Source organism: Lineus longissimus, chromosome 3 (assembly GCF_910592395.1).
Source record: "Lineus longissimus chromosome 3, tnLinLong1.2, whole genome shotgun sequence".
NCBI classification, from domain to species: domain Eukaryota; kingdom Metazoa; phylum Nemertea; class Pilidiophora; order Heteronemertea; family Lineidae; genus Lineus; species Lineus longissimus.
Window position 1 is genome coordinate 9,365,653 of NC_088310.1, and position 24,096 is coordinate 9,389,748.

Genomic DNA, 24,096 nt, shown 5'->3' on the forward strand with positions numbered 1-24,096 from the left:
AAAAAAGCTTGTTGCAGTTTTATTGTCTTTTCTCATTGCAGAACATTGACTGACCCTAAAAGCAATGGATTAACCTAAGGAATAGTAGTAATCACAGAGAATATCTTCTGTTTGGATAAACATTTGGAATAAGGTAAGTTTCTTCAAATGAACTAAATATCATGGGTGGAGACCCTCGAGTTGCAAATACAGTAAAACGATAATTTTTCGTAGGCTATTTGTTTTTGCGAATTCACCGCCAGACGTGAACTTAAAGAAGCATGATAGTTTCAGTTGTAATGCATACTGGCCACCCCTTAAAATCTGGCAGTGAAGGAGAACGATTCCACCCACAGACCATGAAAATAAGATGAGCAGAATTATTCAAGGAAAAGAGAAAAAGAAGATCATTAACTCATATCTTTCAGCCAGGTTGGTGGGTTATTCACCAAGATAAACTTGTCAACCAATGTTTTCCTAAGAAGTTTTCTTCTGAGCCACGAAACGAAAAGTAAATTAATATTTGGCGGCATTTTGTTGGCGCCTAATGGCGAACTTGGTCCGATTGTCAGGCTGGTATATTTAGTACCCATGCTCATATTTCTTTTTATCTTTGAAAGATTTGTTGTTACCGTCTAAGATTGACGTCATCGCCCTTTGTATGACAAAACATGTGGAGTACCAAGGTAACAATAAAAATATAATCAGGCGAGTTATCCTATCCTATGACAAGGTGACCAGCAAGACATTTGCCGACATCGCAGATGCAAACCCTGATATAATGGATGTTTTCTTTCAAGCCACAAAGCCAAAGGGAATTTCATAATCTGGTAGAAGCTGGTTGGCACCTAATTGGCATAGAAAACAATGCTGGTTGTCTTGCTGGTAAATATTTAGTACCCAAAAAGTTTAAGTTTGAGTTTATAGTCTGATATCAACTGCGGTAGAGGTGTCATCAGACTTCACACTTTAACCCCGGTCTATCCTGATACCTTTCATTGGAACTTAGATGGAACTGAGATGAGCTGCTCAATCATCTCTTCAACTTGAGCAATTCTGACGTATCCAGTCATACACATGGGTGGAGTAAGACAAATGGACAATTTAAGTTGTTGTTACCTACAATTAGAGTAGAACCTCTGTAATAAGGACACCATGGGGACTGAGATGAGCTGTCCTTAATAGAGAGGTGTCCTTACTAGAAAGGTTGTCCTTAATAGACAGGTGTCTGCTAAGGGAGGTTCCACAAAGAAACCTGCCTAAATTCTGCAAACTGACTGAGGGTGCAAACCAGGGACTTCTTGATCAATTCATGTTTTAGTAATTACTATAATTTGCCCTTTAAATAATATTTGTAGGCCTATTTCGTACAATGCTTCAGAGCATGTTTTTACATGGATTGAAGCACTTTAAAATATGGCATATTGTTATTATTATTATTGTTATCACAAGCCGAGATTCTGAGCGACTAGTCTACTTAAATCTCTAACTGCATATTCCCATGCTCATCTCCTTCAAACAATTGAGAAGACGTCTAGCTTTGTTGTGACTTTCTACATTGACGTCACAACATCTTCTTTGACAAAACCTGCAGGATAAATCAACTTGGAAATGGAGCCTCTGATGCGTGCTGAGAATTGGGTGTGGTTCTTCCTCGAGTGCTGTATCTTTCATGCTGAGAAAAGGAATTAATCGCCTGGAAGTCCTCCTTAGATGCTGCTCTGACTAAAGCTCCATTGTGTGTGCCTATTCTGTTGCATGCTAATACCTAACCTATCATTGCCTGTTGTGGCATGAAAACAAAGTGTTCATATTGCTTAGCAACGTAAGAACAAATGTCACAAGGTCTTAACAGATCGAGTCGGAACAAATTTTCAGATTGTCTCACTTCAGGTATATTCAAAGGAAACTGGAATGACTACTGATAAATATTCAAAATTGTTGTTGAACATCTGCTGTCTGCAATTATAATCAGCCACTAAAGGTTCCCTTTCATTTACTCTGAAGAAGTTTGCATTCATCTTTCCTCAAACAACTGTTGGTCAGATGGGGAGATTAGCTCCAGAAAGCATTCTGGAAAAGAGTTGGATAGTGCTGGTATATCCTTTCGTCTGACCAGATATAGAAAAAAGTGCAAGGAAATGTTTTGTTGTTGGTGATAAATATTAACCAGTCGATTGCAAATTTCACTGAGTTAAACCTCTGTCTGCCTGAGGGATTCTGAAGGTTTTTTGTGTCAACTGTGTGAAAGAAAACGATAGACAAATTCTTTTCTAAGATGCAGCAGAAGGTGAAAGGGACATCAAATGTCACCCATTGTCATTTGTCAGGAAACGTTCCTCAGCAAATCAGCTATGGAGGATGTTTGAAGAAGACCAGGGCCATCACATCTGGGTCAATATTTATCAACACGAAACCTTTCTTCGAATAAAGTGCAGGCTGCCATCTACCTCAGTGTGCTCTGGGAACTGTCAACAAAGGCGGTAAACGAGATGTATAATGAGAAAGGATGGTGGAAGGAGGTCTGCTCTCAGGGTTATAAGACATCAGACGACGCCTGCTCTCAAGGTTGTAAGACATCAGACAATGCCTGCTCTCAGGGTTATAAGACATCAGACGACGTCTGCTCTCAGGGTTGTAAGACCTCGGACAATGTGAGCTCTCAGGGTTGTAAGACATCAGATGACGTCTGCTCTCAGGGTTGTAAGACATCAGACATTGTCTGATGTCAGACGTTAGATGACATCTGCTCTCAGGGTTGTAAGACTTCGGACGACATCTGCTCTCAGGGTTGTAAGACTTCAGACGACATCTGCTCTCAGGGTTGTAAGACTTCAGATGACATCTGCTCTCAGGGTTGTAAGACATCAGACGACGCCTGCTCTCAAGGTTGTAAGACATCAGACAATGCCTGCTCTCAAGGTTGTAAGACATCAGACAACGTCTGCTCTCAGGGTTGTAAGACTTCAGACAACGTCTCCCAAAGGGTTGTAAGGCTTCAGACAACGCCAGCTCTCAGGGTTGTAAGACTTCAGAAGGCGTATTTTGGGATTTTCCGCTGGAAATTTCAAAAGTATGACTAACGACAATACAATCTTATCCATGGCTTGGTCTTCAGACCATGGTCTCCCCTGCTCATCAATGCACCTGATGTTATTCCAGATTATCCCTTTCTGTGGTTCCAGTCTGACCAAGAACAAAACAATCTAATTCATAGCCTGGTCCGGAGACGATGGCCTCCCCTTCTAATCAATGAAAGCGCTCTCATTCCCTTTCTGTGCGGCTTAAGTCAGATCTGATGGCCATGTCCAAGAACAATACAAATATCGAACCAATTGCTTGGTCTTAATGGTTTCTCTTGGTGATTGATGCTGGCTGAATGATATTCTATTTTCTTTGTGAGCTAAATAATCATTAGGATTGAGACAGCAATAACCTAGTGGTTCTCTAGTCCCTGCTGATAGCATGTGAATTACTTCTTAGAACGCTGAGAAAAAGGGCATGTTTTTTATTTCTATTTCGATGGACAGCATCCTGGCTTTGGTTTCCTGTCTAGCATTTGCTGGTGCATACAGACCTTCAGGTTTCAACGATCGACTGCCTCTGACTGTTCTGCAATGGGGCTTGTTTTTTGGGGGTTGGAGGGGCATTTAGATGACCCAAGTGGCAAAGATGTTGCCATTGAGGGACAATGCTGCTTCAGGTCACCACCAGACACCTTTAAAGGCAGTTCCTTAAATATTTTAAATTTGTAATTCAATTTGAAAAATTTCAAATTGTGTAAATACGTACAAAATATTTATTTCAACAATGAAGTTGTGTAGAAAGATATACAAATGTAATAAACACCAAGTTCTAGTAAGTTTGTATGCATGATAACTGCTCTTTCACATCGTGAAGAACTCTATTTTCCTGGACCACCAGTAATTATGAAGGGCATACCCCTTTATCATATAGCTGAACAAATATGTTGTTGTGTAAATATTGATGATGCCAAATAACTCTAAAAACCCATCAGGATTTAGGAGATGAGTTATTAATCATTGTTTTGACAGGCGGCTTTGGTTGTCAGAATAAGACATATGTTTTACTTACCAAATCACCCTACATGTACTTATTTATATGAAATCAAGTGTTAAATTTGAATTGACTGATTCAAACTCTTCTGCTGAAATTCCCTAGGAATCATTAGCCAATCTTAGAATGCCATTTGAATCCAATGCCTTTTGCCATTTGAATCCATTTCTTATGGATACTGGCAGAAAAACACTAACGAACCACCAATGTATTCATCATCATTCATCGCAAATGGGAAGCTGAGATAAAGAGATATTTATTCAGAAATGTATTATCAGAACCGAACGGTCTGACCAGCAGTTGGGAATAAACTGCTGGTCTGACCTTTAGACAGGTGGCTGTGATCTGATGCGAGGTAGTTGGCCAGGCTATCGCTGGTAATAGAGGAGGCTCATTTTGTCAAACGCCAGTGGTAGACATATTTTACCCCGCCCACTCTGTATATTTCTATGCTTTCATAGTTAGACGTCGCCTGTATCTTCACAAGAATTTTAAAATTCTAAGTCAGACCTGATATAATAAAGTCATCGTCATTGTCGAAGGTCAGAAAGCTTTAGTAATCAGTACATTCTTGAGTGTTTGGAATACTTTTCATAGGCAATTCCTTTGGCTGGGTTCATATTGTGACTTGCACAAGTTGTAAAACTTTACTTTTAGAATGAACTAACCTGAAACGTCCTTGCGGGTGCTAGATTGTGGGTGCCATTGGTTCTCCAGAAAGGTTTCTGGATAAGCTAGGTAATAATGTGTAAATGTGTAAAGCATTAACTTCTTGATCATGTTAATTGACATTCCTACACCAGAAGACGAAGAAGAAACACTTCGAAAATTTGCAGACTATTTTTACTTGAACATGTTGAAGTGCATATCCATAAAGAACTCACTATCTGATTATAAAGCACTTTGAGACAGTAGATAGTCCAGTGAAAAGTGCTGTGTAAAAAGTCACTGTCATTATTATCATTAGGGCCTACTAACTTCCAAAGAGCAGGCTGTATAAACGTGAACCCTATATTGACTGGCTGTAGGAGGTGGCAGTGTATCAAAAAATGCAACTGATGAACCACGTTACCTTCTTGCCAGCATCAAAAATGCTTAACTGACTCTGAAGGTGATGACATGTGAATACTTTATGCAACATTGTCACCATGTACGAGTGAGTTTCCAGGAAATCTCCGTCAGGTTATGAAGGTCTTGTCATCCTTGATGCTAATGGGTGTTTGTGGATATCAGTGATAAATGATTTATTCATGCTGCTTTATTCCATAGACACCCATGTCAGTGTTTTACGATACACTCTTGTTGGGATGCTGACAATAAACATGGATCCTATCAGACATATCCCTGTTTTTGCATAGATCATGTTTAAAGTGCATGCAGTTAACCCTAAGGTGCAATTTATGCATGTTGGATCATACTCTGACATCATCATAAAACACAGCATGTTGGATCTGGCTCATACCTTATCATCAAACACAGCATGTTGGACCTGGCTCTGACATCATCATCAAACACAGCATGTTGGATCTGGCTCATACCTTATCATCAAACACAGCATGTTGGATCTGGCTCATACATCATCATCAAACATAACATGTTGGATCTGGCTCATACATCATCGTCAAACACAGCATGTTGGATCTGGCTCATACATCATCATCAAACACAGCTTGTTGGATCTGGCTCATACCTCATCATCAAACACAGCTTGTTGGATCTGGCTCATACATCATCATCAAGCACAGCATGTTGGATCTGGCTCATACATCATCATCAAACACAGCTTGTTGGATCTGGCTCATACCTTTTCATCAAACACAGCATGTTGGATCTGGCTCATACCTTATCATCAAACACAGCATGTTGGACCTGGCTCTGACATCATCATCAAACACAGCATGTTGGATCTGGCTCATACCTTATCATCAAACACAGCATGTTGGATCTGGCTCATACATCATCATCAAACATAACATGTTGGATCTGGCTCATACATCATCGTCAAACACAGCATGTTGGATCTGGCTCATACATCATCATCAAACACAGCTTGTTGGATCTGGCTCATACCTCATCATCAAACACAGCTTGTTGGATCTGGCTCATACATCATCATCAAGCACAGCATGTTGGATCTGGCTCATACATCATCATCAAACACAGCTTGTTGGATCTGGCTCATACCTTTTCATCAAACACAGCATGTTGGATCTGGCTCATACATCATCATCAAACATGACATGTTGGATCTGGCTCTGACATCATCATCAAACATAGCATGTTGGATCTGGCTCTGACGTCATCATCAAACATAGCATGTTGGATCTGGTTCTGACATCATCATCAAACACAGCTTGTTGGATCTGGCTCATACCTTTTCATCAAACACAGCATGTTGGATCTGGCTCATACATCATCATCAAACATGACATGTTGGATCTGGCTCTGACATCATCATCAAACATAGCATGTTGGATCTGGCTCATACATCATCATCAAACACAGCTTGTTGGATCTGGTTCTGACATCATCATCAAACACAGCATGTTGGATCTGGCTCTGACGTCATCATCAAACATAGCATGTTGGATCTGGGTCTGACATCATCATCAAGCACATCATGTTGGATCTGGCTCATACATCATCATCAAACACAGCTTGTTGGATCTGGCTCTGACGTCATCATCAAACATAGCATGTTGGATCTGGCTCATACCTTATCATCAAGCACATCATATTGGATCTGGCTCATACATCATCGTCAAACACAGCATGTTGGATCGTGCTCATACCTTTTCATCAAACATAGCATGTTGGATCTGGCTCATACATCATCATCAAACATAACATGTTGGATCTGGCTCATACATCATCGTCAAACACAGCATGTTGGATCTGGCTCATACATCATCATCAAACACAGCTTGTTGGATCTGGCTCATACCTCATCATCAAACACAGCTTGTTGGATCTGGCTCATACATCATCATCAAGCACAGCATGTTGGATCTGGCTCATACATCATCATCAAACACAGCTTGTTGGATCTGGCTCATACCTTTTCATCAAACACAGCATGTTGGATCTGGCTCATACATCATCATCAAACATGACATGTTGGATCTGGCTCTGACATCATCATCAAACATAGCATGTTGGATCTGGCTCATACATCATCATCAAACACAGCTTGTTGGATCTGGTTCTGACATCATCATCAAACACAGCATGTTGGATCTGGCTCTGACGTCATCATCAAACATAGCATGTTGGATCTGGCTCTGACATCATCATCAAGCACATCATGTTGGATCTGGCTCATACATCATCATCAAACACAGCTTGTTGGATCTGGCTCTGACGTCATCATCAAACATAGCATGTTGGATCTGGCTCATACCTTATCATCAAGCACATCATATTGGATCTGGCTCATACATCATCGTCAAACACAGCATGTTGGATCGTGCTCATACCTTTTCATCAAACACAGCATGTTGGATCTGGCTCATACATCATCATCAAACATAACATGTTGGATCTGGCTCATACATCATCGTCAAACACAGCATGTTGGATCTGGCTCATACATCATCATCAAACACAGCTTGTTGGATCTGGCTCATACCTCATCATCAAACACAGCTTGTTGGATCTGGCTCATACATCATCATCAAGCACAGCATGTTGGATCTGGCTCATACATCATCATCAAACACAGCTTGTTGGATCTGGCTCATACCTTATCATCTAACACAGCTTGTTGGATCTGGCTCATACCTTATCATCAAGCACAGCATGTTGGATCTGGCTCACACCTTATCATCAAACATAGCATGTTGGATCTGGCTCATACCTCATCATCAAACATAGCATGTTGGATTATGCTCTGATGTCATCATCAAACACAGCATGTTGGATCATGCTCTGATGTCATCATCAAACATTGTCTGCTTGTCTCTGTATGTTTTGGAGGCTGCTCATACGTTTTGACATTGCAGCTATGGCATAGGGACATGATAGTGTGTTCCTGATACGTTTTTTGTTCAGACACCTTTTTTATGTGCAGTAAAACCTCCCTTAGGGGATACACTCTCTATGAAGGACACAAATTTTTTTTGGCCTACATGTCCTAAATTGGTTGTTACCATTTCCTTTGACCTCTCTAATGAGGACGTGCCTGTATTAAGGACATCATTCATCATATTCCAAGCGTTTTTGATAGAGGTTCTACTATAAATGCAATATCATCTTGTAGGCCCTCAAATAGGCAAATAACTGGAATGGAGCTCATTTGAATTGACTCTGTCACACAGGGGCACTTCTAAATGTAAGACATTACCAGCAAATGCAAAATTCACGAATTGTTCAATAGCGCTAGCTGTGTTTGGTGGTGCTCATGGCTAATGGCAGCAAGATTGAAGAAAACAATTAGACATGCTAATGATGGTGAATCCACAGCATTCTCCTAAGGATCGTCATGAAACATGCCCATGACTAAATATCAGACGATTTGACTTAGCCGCTGTGGTACCAAGTGGCTTATATGTCAAAGGAATTGCTTGTCAAGTCCCAACTTTCCAGATGATTACAGTGAATTATCACCCACACTGGAGTCACCTCGACTAGTGTGTACAGCACTCTTCATAATGTAGTTAGTTTCTCCATTACATGGAGGAGATTTTGATAGCCCTTCGGCGTCAGTCTATCAGGATGTCGAGAGATTGTGTTCCATTATTTGCAAAAAGCTCATGTTCATGTTAGGCAAAGTGCTCCTGCTTTAGTAACTAATTGTTGATCAGCCAATAAATAACAAGCTAAGATGGCAGGGAAAAGAATTGGAAATGGTTATAAGATTATGTTGCAGTTCTGTGTAGCCCCCTGCAAACCAGCAATTTAATTCACTGCAACCTGTTACTGTGATCGTTGCTACAGTCCGAATCACAATTGACATCCCGTTAATCGTGTCATTGGCTCATCAGGCAAGTTGTTCATGCGTTACTTAGCGGGTGAGTCGCGCGTAGGTTGAGCATAGGTCACAATTCCAGCTCATTGGACTATCACCAATTCTTTTTGCATCCACCTTCGATGATTACTGCAAATCGGCAATGTCACCGACAGAAGTTCTAGTTTTTTTCAACGTAGTACTCGAAGGGTAAAATCCCCGAGGAAGGTCCTCAAAGTCACCATCACCCAGTAGAATTAAAATCCTGAATTCCGGGCATTGCATGCCAAGTCCAGGTTCCGGGTCATCTGATATTCCTGAATTCCGAGTCCCTCAATGGTTTCCGTGCAAGAATGGCTCTTCCACAGCATACCTAAATGTGGTAGTATTTAACTGACATTTAAATTCGGATCCAGAGCTACTGGGCCTGATATGGACTCAGATCTCTGCTTGGGCGGTGTGACGAAGCAAAAGATCATAAAGCAAGCATTAACAACAAAAGCTTTTCACTTATTGCAGCCTATCGGATGGAACCTTTAATGTTCAATGATCGTGTTCCCTAAGATCCCCAGATCCAAATGCATAATTTGAATCAGAACTTTATCGCGTCTTTAGCAGCAAGGGAGCGCTGTTTTCTTGGATGCACGATAGAGGGACTCTGAATTCAGGAATACGGGATGACTCGAGAACCTTGACTTTGATTCTCCTGGGTGACCTTGGGAACAGCTCTGACTTTAGATCGGTATCTCTATTTGATGCCAGACTTGAAACATCCTCTATTGGGTAAAGTGTACCTTCTGATATTTACTCTCGAGTGTAAATGAGAGTTCTTATGGTGCAGAGTGTTTGCCAAGGAAAATGCAAATTTCTCAAGTGTTAGCTGTAGAACGTGGAGCTGGGTGAATGTCAACATTCATTACCTATCTCGAAGAGATATGGAGTGAGAAGGATTTTTCATTTCAAAATTTATCATGTTTATATGTCTTTGGAACTGGGGGTTAGTTTGAGAAAATTTGATGAAGTACACTGAAAATAGAATCAAATTTTAGCAGAAATGATGCCAGAGTCTATGCACGTTCGGAGGGAGCACATGCCACGGGTGCATCTCCTGGTATGCCTGATGAGAGTAACGGCACCTTAGCTGATTGAGTGCTGTCAAATGAATGCCATGTCGGGGGGGGGGGGGGGGGAGGGTGTAACATTAATTGTTATCATCTTTTTGCATCTTCTGCCTGCGACATTTGTTAGATATTTGAAACTTGTAATTGTGAATTTGAGAAATTTCAAAGAGAAACTTCAACAGTGCCGCTGTGTAGACAAATATACAAATACTTTGATTACCAAGTTTTAGCAAATTCGTGTGCAAGATAACCGCACTACTTCATTGTGTATAACTGCATTTTAAAATTCTGGACCACCGGTTATTACAAACGGCGTACCCTTTGAAGCCTACTACTTGGTTTGCCCTCAACTTCTGGCCTTGTTATCATTCGAGAGGAATCGACAACCTCATACAACAGCAGGGGAAGCACTAAACTACAAATTTGTAGATTTATTCATGTGTTAGCAATCAAGTCTGTTTTATTTATAGTAAGCATTTGTTTTCCTTTTTCGCAGGTGTTTTCTGTGATATACGAATACTGTTTTCTGCAAGGCAGTGCCTTCTTTGTGTTACAATTTTGTAAATGATCCTGTTGCTAAAGGTATCCATGAGGTAAAAGAAGCATCAAACCAGCTACTGTTGCAGTTATTAGTATCATGCATAAGTGGTAAGCATTGATAGAGCTACAGGGGGAGGAGGTTAAAATGTTACAAAATATCAGAACCACTGCTTCTTTGGTGTTGTGCTTCAGAAGTAAGCAATAATGCAGCTCTAGGGTGTAAGAAGGTTACAAAACAACAGAAAAACTATTGATGTTGTCAAATTTGACAGAAGAATTACTTTATAGGAGATGGGTTTTATGACACAATATTGGAGCATTGCCATCCTTGTTCTCTTCTGTCAAACATCAGCCTATTTGATTGAAACACAGATGCCTTTGGTCATAACTTAAGTCATTTTGTCAAAGCTGTTTTCGAAAGCTAGTGCTTATTTCCAGGGTTTTGAAAGCTCCAAGCCATTACACCTTGTGCTTCAATGCTTGGTAAAGCCAAAAATTCAAATCATGCAATGATAGTCTTCCTTTCTTTTGGGAACCTTTCAATATCAACATTTCAAGTTGACTATCAGTTCTGCAATCTAACCCATTTCAATATATAGAACTGATCTGCTTGTTTATTTTTCTATTGGTATTCCAATCTAGGCGCTGGATTTAGTTTTGATATTCTTATTCTGTTGATCTAGGTTTGCTATCGTGATGATGATTTGTTTTGTAAAATAACTAGATTTTTTTACTCTGCTCATGCCATCCTTATAAGATTGTAGTATCAGAGTAACACTTTCAACTCATACCTTCTAACTCGCTACTTGCATTTTCAACTCTTCAGGGTCCTCCAGTGTTTCTCCACCTTCACAGATTCCAATATCTGCGACTATTACAAATAAACTTGATCTTGACATGGTATTTGCAGGATAGTTTGATATCAAGATGTTGACTTGAGAGTGGAAGAATGCATCTGCTAATTCAAAATTTTATACCTAACCAGACGGTCATTGGTTGCAATACCAAGGACAGGGTTAACGTGTTTAAGTTAACATGTTTTCCATCAAATATAAATGGTATCCTGTGACCAAGCCCTTTTAGAATTCCAATAAACATTATAAGAATTCTGTAGACAGTCATCCCCGCAGCCATGTCATTGACCAAGTGCATCGATTGCCCCTCTTTGTTGACCTTGATATAATGTCCTAAGATTTCCATTAGTGAACATTTTCCTGTGATATTTTCGCCTCTTGACAAGCACTTATCACGAGGAGCATGACTTTGAATGGCGTTTTGTCACTAAACATCAAAGTGTCGTTTCCCATCTTGAGCATTCTTTATCACCTACCAGTTTGAGATAAGCTGAACTATTGTTATCACACAGCTTTGAGAAGTACTTTTGGAAGACCGAAACTCTGATTCAAATTCTTCCAGGTCCAATATAGTTCATTGTTCTGTTCAAAAGAGGCTGAAGGAGCTTTTTGGAATAAAGATCATTTTTAAGGGACTTGAACATGTTGAGTGGTGGAATTCAAAAAGCAAACACGGCTTGGAATTTTTTGGTCACCAAATATCAAAGCATTGTTCTTCCCACTTTAGCCCACTTGATATTTCTGTAATTTTACCAGTTCGAGATAATCCTGAGCCAAATCAATATCATTCCAAGGTTATTCCCGATGACCTTTGAAGAGCAGCCTTCTGCACAAAAAATGAGTGACCAGACGCCTCCATCTTTCGATCAAACCCCACAAAAGCTCAGCGGCATAATTCAAAAGATACACATCACTCGCTGTGTCGGCCCCTGACTTTGACCGCTCCATTATTCAGCCTCCAAACTCCACTCACATTTCCTCAGGTGCGGGAGGTACGTATGTATATAGGCATCATTTAAGGGGTATTGTATATGCAAATGTATACCAGCAATACAGGGTGGGGCGAAAACATGCACCAGCAAAGGGGTGGATTATTGAGTTTTATGCCCGCTGGAACATGTGAAAAGGCCTATCAAAATCCCAGGTTACAAGGATGCTGAGTCTGTAAATTTATTTAAGAGTGGCTCCTTTATGTACGAATATTCGGAGGAATACACCCCAGGTCAAGAAACAGAAATCTCTTCCTCTCCTTGACACAAGGATGCAAGGTCTTCAGTGATTTCGGTATCCAATATAGTCCATGAGGCAGGTCTCCAAGCTTATTCTATTACCAAGGTCGTTAATATTATGGTACGAGCATTTGTGGGTCTTGATTTGGTATAAGATGGCAGTAAGCTAGTAGATCTAAGTGGTAGCCACAGTACTGATGAATGTCAAAGACATCATATCTGCTCTTCAGTTTTCGTATGGCCTAAATCTGCTTTAGTAGAGGCCGTCCACTGAGGCGTTGAGAAATATTTAGGCGAGAGCTGCTCATGAATTAGTACATTATGAGCTCTATCGACTCTATTTGCAGAGCAAAAACAATGACTTTGGCCCCATGTTGTGAAGATCACACAATCTTTCAGTGCATTATACAAATACCATGCCATGAAACATAGGAGACATGACTGATCATCTCATTTTGTTGCGATGCAATCTGTGAGATGATCAAGTACCAATCTATGGAAACTGATGCCGACAGAGTGATTTAGATGAAAAGGCGAGAAAAAAAACAAATCTAACTCAACGATGGCAGGTCCTGATGTGTGTGTTAGTGGCACCCCGACAGCTCACACAATTTGGAAAACTGAACTTTCCTAGCCAAAAAAAACTGATCAAGTGTTGCCCGGTTGGTGTAAACACGAAAGTCCAAGGTAATTAGCCTAACTTTCTCAGTCAATTTAATATGATCAGATGCTCTGTCTCGGTGATCAAAAACTCTTTTTCATTGTCAACGCCTGAGAAATGGATTTGTTGGCATAGCAGCAAGGGATTATGGGATCTGAGGAGAACTGTGATTAATCGGAAGAACATTGATCTCTAATTGTTACCGTGTCAAAATAAGCCACATCAATGATTATAGGCCATCAAAGGGATGAGGAATCTGAGATTTTCTTCTGCTGTGGATTATCTTGCGATCACGACAGATATTCAGCTTGGCGGAGGAGGTTGGCTGTGAGGAAATGCGCGGCATAGATCGTGTTACATCACGCATCTTGCCTGGTTTCTCTGAAGGGCTTTGCAATATTATGCTGCATTGTTTGCAAACAATGGTCATGTGGAGTCATGCAGCATGAAACATGAATGTGTTGTAAGGCCTTTAATGGATGTCATGCCTTTTCTCAAAGGAAGCTACATTATTTATCTTGTAAACATTTTTAAAAAGTAGTAGTGTTAATATTTGCTAAACAAGCAGCAAGATTCCCCTTGCGTTCTGTTTTGATTTCCTTGGCAATGAACTCGGCCATTTTTCTCTTCTCTACATTTCACCACTTTGCTACGGGATGTTCCAAAGCCTTACACGGTTCCATACGGCTTTCTATGGCATCATTCACGGCAATGCCACAACATCATGCATTTTGTAATGTGCCGTTAACTCCTTTGCATAATGACGTCTTTTGACCGTAGCATACATTGGTCCAGCATGTGTCTTCTTACTCTTGACCAGAATACTGTTCTGTCCTATTGAAAAGGTTAACAACAACTCTGTATAGAGTTATTCCTGATGATAACCTTCTGATGTTTACATGTCTAGGTTTTGGCAAACATGCCAGACAAATAAGTGTCATCATGCGCTAGCTAAATGACCACCATTATCATTATTGCTTGCATTGGTGTTTGTCCGCCGTTAGCAACAGGGCAGCAATTGTAATGGGATGGCTACAATTTGTCAGAAAGTTACGCGATACGAGCAAATTTTGCTGAAAAGTTCCCAAGGGCACACAAGTCCCTAATGATGATGATGATCATCATCATCATATTTTGAAAAAATATGATGTTTCCTTAATTACAGCTTTTAAACAGCTGATGATCGGTATAATGGTGTGATTTTATGGACTTGTTCATTTCCAGCCTATTTAATAGTTGGACTCGGCACTGTTGAAATAAAAATATTGTATTGAGTCGCCATGAATGATGCTGTCAAAAGCTATTGCATTACATCATTGCCATGAATGATGCTGTTGGAAGCTATGGCATTATGTCATTGCCATGAATGATGCTGTTGAAAGCTGTGTCATTACATCATTGCCTGAATGGTAGCCATGAATGATGCTGTTGAAAGCTGTGTCATTAAGTCATTGCCTGAATGGTAGCCATGAATGATGCTGTCGAAAGCTGTGGCATTACGTCATTGCCATGAATGATGCTGTTGAAAGCTGTGTCATTAAGTCATTGCCTGAATGATAGCGATGAATGATGCTGTTGAAAGCCGTGTCATTACATCATTGCCTGAATGATAGCCATGAATGATGCTGTCCAAAGCTATGGCATTATGTCATTGCCATGGATGATGTTGTTGAAAGCTGTTGCCAACTGCAAACATCTGGGACATTTAGCAATATCCTGTGGTTTATTGTTATTGCATCACTGTTGACCTACATTGTTCCAAAAATATATAAAATAGGATTTTTTCTTAAAGTATGTTCTATTAAAAACAGCTATAAAATAATGTTGATTGTCACAGCTTCGTTATAGCCCATTGGTGAGTTCAAATTCTAATTGAAATGTTTCCTTAAGATCTATCCTTGAAAATGAAATGAAGTCCCTGTCAAACGAAGGCACTTGAGGGTTGTCCCTTGTGCGAAATGATAGCTATAAATATCGGAGAAGCCATCTTATCTTAATAATGACCCATGTGAGGGTGTTTAAATGTGCAATTTCGCAGGTGAACTGCCATTAAATAGTACATTTGTCCATTAACTTCAGCAAGAAAGCTTCTGTAACAATGTTTAACTATTTCTTGTTTGTACTCTAAAATGGAAGGGAGTCGAATAGTGACTTTCCGGCCTGCAATAAGTAAAGGAGGCAAATTTTACACAGAAGTTCCAGTAGTGACCAAAGTATTCAAGTCCTTCAATTAAAGGACATTTGTTTTTCAATGTTGTGCAAAAGGTTTTGTTTAACTCTTGATTTTCATAACAGGTCTAGTCTGGCGGCAAAATTGGCTGTTTGCTGCAGCACAACATGTCAGACACATCTACGCATCGCAGCCTGTCATAGTATGCACCACCAGCTTCCCCATGACACCACTAACAAACACAGCCCCACACAATGCGATGCTATACAAACTTCATCTCAATCTAAGATGATACAGTTACACATACTTGTGGCCTATGTAAATTATTCTAGTTTGCAGTCAATATCCTGACACGGAATTAAGTGTCAACCTCAAGTTGAGTGTACCACAGTTAATGCAGCGGTCAATGTGAACTCTGTACCCCCCTGTTCAGGCGATCGACCCTTTATCTCCACATAAAAAGACTATGCTCGTCCAGGATTCGACAATATATTCCCCAAGGTGTCCCGATCATTCACCAGGAAAACACCTCAGCTCCAATTCTGTGGTACAGACTTCGACTCCAGATAACTCCAGCAATTATGATGAACGACCATAAATTACCAAGTCCACACACGCTCAACGGTATTTCCCGCCTTGGGATCTCATGACAAACTGTAGGCGGCACCTATTATTACTGGAAGAACTCCCTGTGTCTCCAACATCCCTCGATGGCATCGCCTTCAATTCAGCGTGGATGACGAGTCAATGTCTGAACAGGGGGGACAGAGTTTACATTGACCGCTGCATGAATCCGCAGAGAAATCCTAGAGGGTGAACAACTTTTTCACTGCTAAACGGTTTAGCAAGTAATTGCCGGTCTGAACCCATTATTGGCAAAAGCTTGAAAATCGAATCTGTCACTTTCCTGTAATGTGGTATTGTTACATCTATTGATTTCCTATGGGATGTGGCTTTGTTGGTTATGGTAGTGCCTTCAATGTTCGTTTTAAAAGATACCCCAGAAACTTCTACAGTTCGCTTTCAGATAATCTGGGGGAATGCCGAGGAGTATAAGAGAATATTTTTGAATGAATTTGCTTGTGATTGCCATTCTAAACAATTATTGGAAAAGATTTGAAAATTCATATCAGATAGCTTTCTTGTAACATGGCATTGTTGTTATTGATTTCATATGGGATGCTTCTTTTGTTAGTGTCAGAAGGGTTACGAAAAGCATGATAGAACTTTTTTCTAAGTTGGAAGGATTTTGCTTGTAATTGCCATTCTAAACAATCATTGGAAAAGATTCAGATCATATTGCTTTCTTGTAAAATGGCATGGTTAATGGTGATAGCTAGTAACTGTGCGCCAGAAAATTTTTCTTGTATTCAAATTTTGGCAGAAACTTACAAAAAATAAAATTCGGTAGAAATTAAGATATAATTGAAATCACTGTTTGTACAGTTATATCTCTGTGAGTTGTCAAAATGCGAAATCGAATCTTTGCCAGAATTGCAATTTCACCAAAGATTCAAATCATAATAGCGATGAATGTCGGGGTTTACAGTATATCAGTGATGTTGGTTCCTTGTGAGGGATCCATTCCAACCTATACAGTATCTCCTCTTTGATCATGTCTACAATCTTTCCCTCATATACTGTAAACCTAATTCTTTTCGTGGCGCTTTATATTCGCAAGAACATCCATTTTAGATTTTGCTTCCATTTATTTCTGTGAATGGGTGCATTTTCCAATGATAAAACCATTTAGCTTTATATTTTCGGTTTGCGATTGTACGCTTTCTTGCAAAAAGGCCTAAAATGTTAGGCTAGTGAAAATAAAGGGCTTCACAGTAAATGAGACCAACTCAATCAATTGAAACCTCTAGTATGCTGGTCATGATCAAAGCTCCAATCGCCATCAAGAAGTATCCCGCTTACCTTGTTTCATCTAAAGATAGCCTTCCAATTTGTCAACGTGGAAAACGAATGTGTTAGCTGAGGAGTAGGACTTATGTATGCACCTGCCTTGTAAGTCTGATGGCTCCTTCCAATAGAAAGGCTTACATATAATAGCCTTGCAAGGTTGATGGCTCCTTCTAAGGGAGTAGGCTGGAGCTAAATAATGTCCTTGCTGTTGATTGAGGGATGGTGCCTTCCAGGAGAGTAAGGCTTGTGTCCTTGCCTTTGTTAGGCTGCCGGCTCTTTCCAAGAGGACGGCTTACATATAATGGCCTTGCCTTTATAAGATTGATGGTTCTTTCTAAGGGAGTAGGCTGAAGCTACATACTGTCCTTGCTGGTTGCTTGAAGGGTGGTGCCCTCCAGGAGAGCATGATCTCATTCTATTTTAGTTCTCAGTTGTGCGGGAAATGCATATTTCTTCATTCTGCATCTCGAGAAATGAGCAAGTCAAAATGCTCTATCGTGGGGTTATTTTGCTTTCAGAAATGGCCGAATGAAAGGAGCCTTTCTTTGTTGGTAGCTACCGAACTTGGCTATTTCCGTAGTTCAGCTATTAAAAATTGAGATTGTTATTTGGTAAAAATATGCCTCTGTGGAAATGAATTTTCCTTCCAAGTGATTGAGAGCACCTGCTCTAACAGAGGTCATCAATTAGGGTAGTGCATTATAAAAGTGAAGGTGGTTGTAACATCTCCGTCAGAGTATTTAAAAATCCTCTACAATCTAGATGTCATTCAGATGATTGCTTCCACCTGAGGCCCCATTCCAATATCCCAGGTCAAAAATCCTGACCTGCTGGCAGAGAAATCTGAGAAGAGTGTTCTCAGTCAGGCACTTGAGGAGCAGTTATCACTGTAAGGGCTTTCTGATCTTGGCTATCAGTTGTTCAACTGTTAAAAACTGAATAGAGTTTGGTATTTTGTTATAATCGACCTCCATGTAAATGATATTTCCTTCCACACAATGAGGTAGTTGCAGATTCGAATCTGTTGGGATCTTGTGAGGAGATCAACTTTGATACCCGAAAAACAGATAAGGATGCGAAACGACCACTATAAAACTGGTCAGATCTGTGGAGATGCAATGTGTCATTGTGCGGTACTTTGCTGGCTTTATTAGCTCATACCGAGTGACGTCATTTACGTGATCGCAGGTGTCATTACGCTGTGCGCACAGGGTTTGAAGAGGTCAAGCCCTGCAGGGATTTATTGTGACCATTTATTGTGATCCTCATTGTGACCACCTGCTCTGAAGAATCGTTCAATTTGATTAGGGTAATTCATAAAATACAGTGGCATGTCTCTTAGCGAACATCTCTCTATTAAGGACACTAGTTTTGGTTCAAAATTGGTTGTTTCCATTCAATTTGACCTCTTTCATCACGACACCTCACTATTAAGGACATAACTTGTCAGTCTCGCGGGTATCCTTAATAGAGAGGTTCTACCCTACACCTAAGTGTTTGTAGGGTCCCAGTTCCAGAGTGATAAAAAAATCACAGTGATGAATTCTTGCTATACCACATCCAGTTTGATCTATTCAAACTGGATGCGATCTCGAACACAAGAGGAGCCCTTCTTTATTGTTAGCACCGGCCCTTGGCTATTTCCAAAGCTCAAGTATCAAAAACTAAAATTGAGATTGTTATTTGGAAAAAAATCTGCCACTATGAAAATTTGTTTTCCTTCCAAGCGATTGAGAGCACCTGCTCTGACAGCAGCCATCAACTTGTTCAACCGAGGCAATTCATCAGAAACACCCTACTCAGTATCATCCTACTCGCTAGAGTGGTGAAAAATCCTCCACTATCTCCAAGACATTCTGATGATTGCTTCAATTACTGTAGACCCAGATAAATTGCTGGCCAGAGTGATAAAAAAATCCTCTGCAGTCTCAAAATCAATGCGTGGAAATCTTCAGCTGTGCTGTACCACATCCTGCTTCACCAAGTAAAAAATGACGACTTTGTGCTACCATTGGTAGTGTATACTGTGGGTGCTACCATCATAGCATGAGAATAGCTCTTCTTCATTAGTAGCAGCTGACCTTGGCGATTTTGAAACTAGTTTATGAACTGTTGAAATTAAGATTGTTTCTTGTGTAAAAATCTATCTGTCCATGAAAATAAGTTGCAGGAGAGGAGCTGTTCTTAGCTGCAATAGCAGCTGACCTTAGTATAGCTATTTTGTATCAAATGTTGAGCTGTTAAGATTGAGATTGCTGTTTTGTAAATATCTACCTCTATGAAAATAAGTTGCATGAGAATAGCTGTTCTTCTGCAATAGCAGCTGACCTTGGCCATTTTGTATCAAGTTGTGGAACTGTTAAAGTTTTTCTTGTTATTTGGTAAGATCTACATCATTTTCCCTGAAGCAATTGAAAGCACCTGCTCTGACAGGAGCCAGCAATTAGGGCAAATCATTGGAAACACCCAGGTGGCTGTAGCATCCTATTCCCAGCTAGAGTGGTGAAAAATTCTCCACTATCTTCAAGCCATTCTCATGATTGCCTCAATTAATGAAAACAGGATAAATTGGTGGCACTTAATTTTGCTGAATGAGGATCACATTTGCAGAAGCATCTTTCGCACATCAAGGAGATATTTACAAAAAAATGGATAATCACATTGTCCAACTCACCTGTTAAATCGGTGAAACTAACATATTTTTATGGCTCAGAGTTTAAAGTACAATCTACTAACATTGACTAAAAGCTAAAAGTTATTTTATGAAATTATAATGTAGTTCCCTTTCAAGTCATCAATTACCTTTACAGTTTCAAAAGCTTTATTGCTTCTTCAAATTCATTTGAGGAACTTGAACATCATAACTAGGTGATCAAAGATTGTTTGAGAAAGTAGTGTTAATGGTTTAAAAAACACATTTTGTTTATCAAGAGGATAAATTCTGTGTTGATGTCAAGCAACGCTTTGAAGAATTAATTGGATCAGAGTGACGGAAAATGGCAACATTGGCTAAGTGGCCAGATTGTGAAGGAATGTTCAGTGTTTCAGTGAAAACCCACAGGAAAACAATTATAATTGGGGATGGATCACCCTCATCATGCTCCCCTTCAGATCCTGTTAGCTGTTAAAAGGGGAATCAGGCACACCGTTTCCCCCTTATTGAAGAAAATCCCTGTTTGAATATTATTTTACATAATTTTTTGGGAACTGGTGTAAAAAACTACTCTTTCAATGATTCCTGGGCCGGCCACCATGTTTTGCCATCGAAGTGATTTGACCTCGGTGGCTAATTTTGACGTAATTTCTCCCATGTCTGATGTCATGATATTGGCCAACACCTCTGTGTTTGACGTTGCATCATTCCTGAAGTTGTTCCTCCATTATGTTCAGGGAATCTTCCGTAGCAAGAATTTTAAACTACTGAAATATACTTTTCCTCTGCTTTACTCTACGGAAAGGATTCTATTGGGATTGTCAATTTCAAGCTTTACTGGTGCTGCAAGTAACCCGTCAATCTAAGATAACTCTCACTCTAACCAATGCTTAAATTATGCATATCTCCTTTATCTGTTTCAATATCAAGTAAAGTACTGCTTTATAACACAAAGAAGAATACATTGACACAGAAACATGGCTCTATCTATTCCCACAAACATGAAAAAGAAACTCAACAGACATGTTATTTGCAAGACTTGAGACCAATGAATTACTTTATCCTAGTCTGGTATTTATATGACCTTTTTCTTTGCGATAAATGTACCATCAACATGTTATATGGCTACATTAGCAAAGGCAATGGCGAAGCTGAGTAGCTTCTGATGTTGGAAATCAGTATAGCATCTGGGAGCACTTAAACTTGTTAGCAGCTAGTTCAAGTGGAGCCAAACTTACGCATTAAAGGCCTACTCCGTTCATTCAAATATTTTAAATTTAACTTGAATTTGAAATTTCCAGATGTGTAGATACGTACTTAATATGAAATTCCACTATGCTGTTGTGTCCGCTGATATACAAATACTATTAGTGCCAAGTTTTAGCAAATTTGCGTGCATAATAACTGCACTATGCCTGCCAATTTACATTATACATGATATATATTTTTGTTTACCTCACCCACAAGTAAATACAAAGCAGAAGAACCGCGTTGACCTTTAACAATTATAGCTGGCAGATCGTGGATCACAGTATGTGAGAGGTTGTTCTCATTACTGCACACTCTACAAAAGTCAAACTTAGTTTTAAGTTCAATTTTCAATTTCATTTGAAAGTGAAAGATGGTCGGCCACCGTTCTCCTTATGAAAGCTCTGAAATCTTATTCTCTATATAAGATTTTGAACTTTAATCTGGACTTATAACTAAGCATGGGCATCTGAGGAGCTTAACCTGATTTTTGGTGTATCCCTCTTCTTTCTTTCTCTACAGAGAGGGACTCAAGCAAGCTGGCTGCAAGGAGGATATGAGACACACATTCTTGCATTCGACATCTGGCAGATACCGATGAAAGGCCTACCGGACTTTTCATAGGACCACCGGCCCACCATTTAGTGTAGGCTAAAATTTCAAATGGCACCCACCCTCTTCTTTCCAGAGAATACCCAGGGGTTGCACCGCTTTCAGTCTAATCTAATTAGTCTTAACTGCCAGACAGTTTTAAGATACAGCTTCCACTTTTAGTTGTCCCAGTCTGTTTGCACACACCAAAAGCAAGCTGCCACATTGTGATACCCAATACACTTTTGCGTATCGACTAATTCTTCATAATGTACATGTACATGCCCCTTCTACATGAACACAGGGATTCTGTAAATCTCATTAGTGGTGGAGCTTACTTATCATGAAACACTTGTCTTTTAACTCGTAACCTCTGTCACACCACATCAAGGGCTTCTCACCTTTGACCGCACTAATGAAAATATAGGTTTTGGTAGGGAAATCTTGAGCAGGTTACATACAGAGCAATAAGTAGCAAAAACTGAAGTAATGTTGGCTACTGGGGTATTGGTTTACTCTTCAAATACATGTTTCTCTGTGTTTTTACCAAACGAAAGTGCAGGTGTGTCAATATTGCTTGAAAAATATTGGTCTCAGGTGAAATCATTGACCGGAAAGTATACTAAAAGCACTGTGTTGATCTTACCTGTGTTACTTTTACAAGAAAAAAAAATCTGCAAACCTATCGTCGACTGACGTATCGGAAAAATGTGGATAACTCAATCAGATGTTGGATCGGGAGGCAAAAAGGGATATTATGGCAAAAAAGCATACTTCTTTGATCTTCAAGTGCACATTCTTTTGGTTTTACCAGAAAGAGAACGAAAATATCTCAACAGTCTGATGGACTGGCCCTGACCTGTTAGTGTTCGAGTAGTGTGGTATTGCTGCTTGTGCCCAGTGAATATAACATGATGATTGTATTAGCTCTGCCACATTCAACCAGGAAGAAAAAAGGCATTCATACTGTCAGCTGCTCTGGTTGTTCAGAGGCAGATCCTATAGATTACCTTGACCAGACTATGACAAATGTCATGGCTACACCATGTGAGTAAATGTGTAGCATGATGATTGTGAATATATATGCGTTGTGCCCCTTGGTCATCGTTATATATTATTATCATATAACAGTCCTTAGTTTCTTGCTCAAACAACAAGGATGAGAAGAAGGAATGACATTTTAGAATGTCTCTCTCAGGGAGTTAGTAATACATAATTCTGTAGGCATCAGACCTTCTGTTGAAAAATACCTAGGTGAGCAAATATTTACTCGCCTAACTTTTATTTTCATAGCCTAGGTTCGTAATTCTTGAAAGTCGCTGTTTGCGACTTGTGCCCGGCGGCCATGATTGATAATAATGAGAATCACGGATTCCCATGCTAGGAGCGATTCCATTGGTTGGCCTTCCGAGTGACCCCCGATATTGACCAATGGCGTGCACTGTTACAGTCTGTGATGTAGTTACAATAATATGCCTATCGGCGGCGCTGCAGTCGGGATATCTAGGTGCGCAAATTTTAAAACTTTTTGAAGAGCTAGGCGCGCAGTTCCATGCGCGGCCAAAATGACAATTTGGCCGTGCAAATGCAGGTCTTTCAACAGAAGGTCTGAGGCATGAATATCATGCACCGAGTTTGTCACAACAATTCAGATTTTTTGGTAACTTGGCCCATTTTGACAAAAATGGGTTTAATGGGACAACGTGGGTCTGTGATGAAAGTGGCAAGGAGGATGATGTGTCCCTGAATCAAAAATTAGGTTCTATGTGTCCCTGTGGTAGGGTAAGGTTGGGATAAGGTTAGGGTTAGGCTGTCTGAAAATACCCACATTGGAAAGTATTCAACCTTCTGTTACAACTGGGACATATTCAACCTGGGATGTATTAAATCCACCCCTTTTCAAAAGAGGTCCAAAGCATCAGCAGAAGGCACTGCAAACTATAAATAATTGCAAGTGAAGGAAGATGAACTATAACGCAATGGAGTCAGAAATGAAATGGCCAGGGCCATTGTGCTCACCTCATGTGGAGGAAAGATGGATAAAGAGCATGGTATTGTGTCATGTAGTGTTAGGTTTGATGTAGGTCCAAGCAATTACAGTTTCCCCAAAATGGCCA

The 24,096-nt window shown here is 40.0% G+C and overlaps 1 protein-coding gene across 3 annotated transcripts in view; it reads left to right on the plus strand.

The window, feature by feature from the left end:
- LOC135485699 (serine/arginine repetitive matrix protein 1-like) overlaps positions 1-24,096 on the plus strand; it is a 148,875-nt gene that overhangs the window by 56,788 nt on the left and 67,991 nt on the right. For 2 of the 3 annotated variants that reach the window (XM_064768090.1, XM_064768088.1), the window contains exon 3: positions 42-133. The exons of the other annotated variant lie outside the window; for it this stretch is intronic. The gene's annotated coding sequence lies outside the window, so the exon portion shown is untranslated. The remainder of the gene's footprint in view (positions 1-41; positions 134-24,096) is intronic. 3 annotated transcript variants of the gene reach the window in all.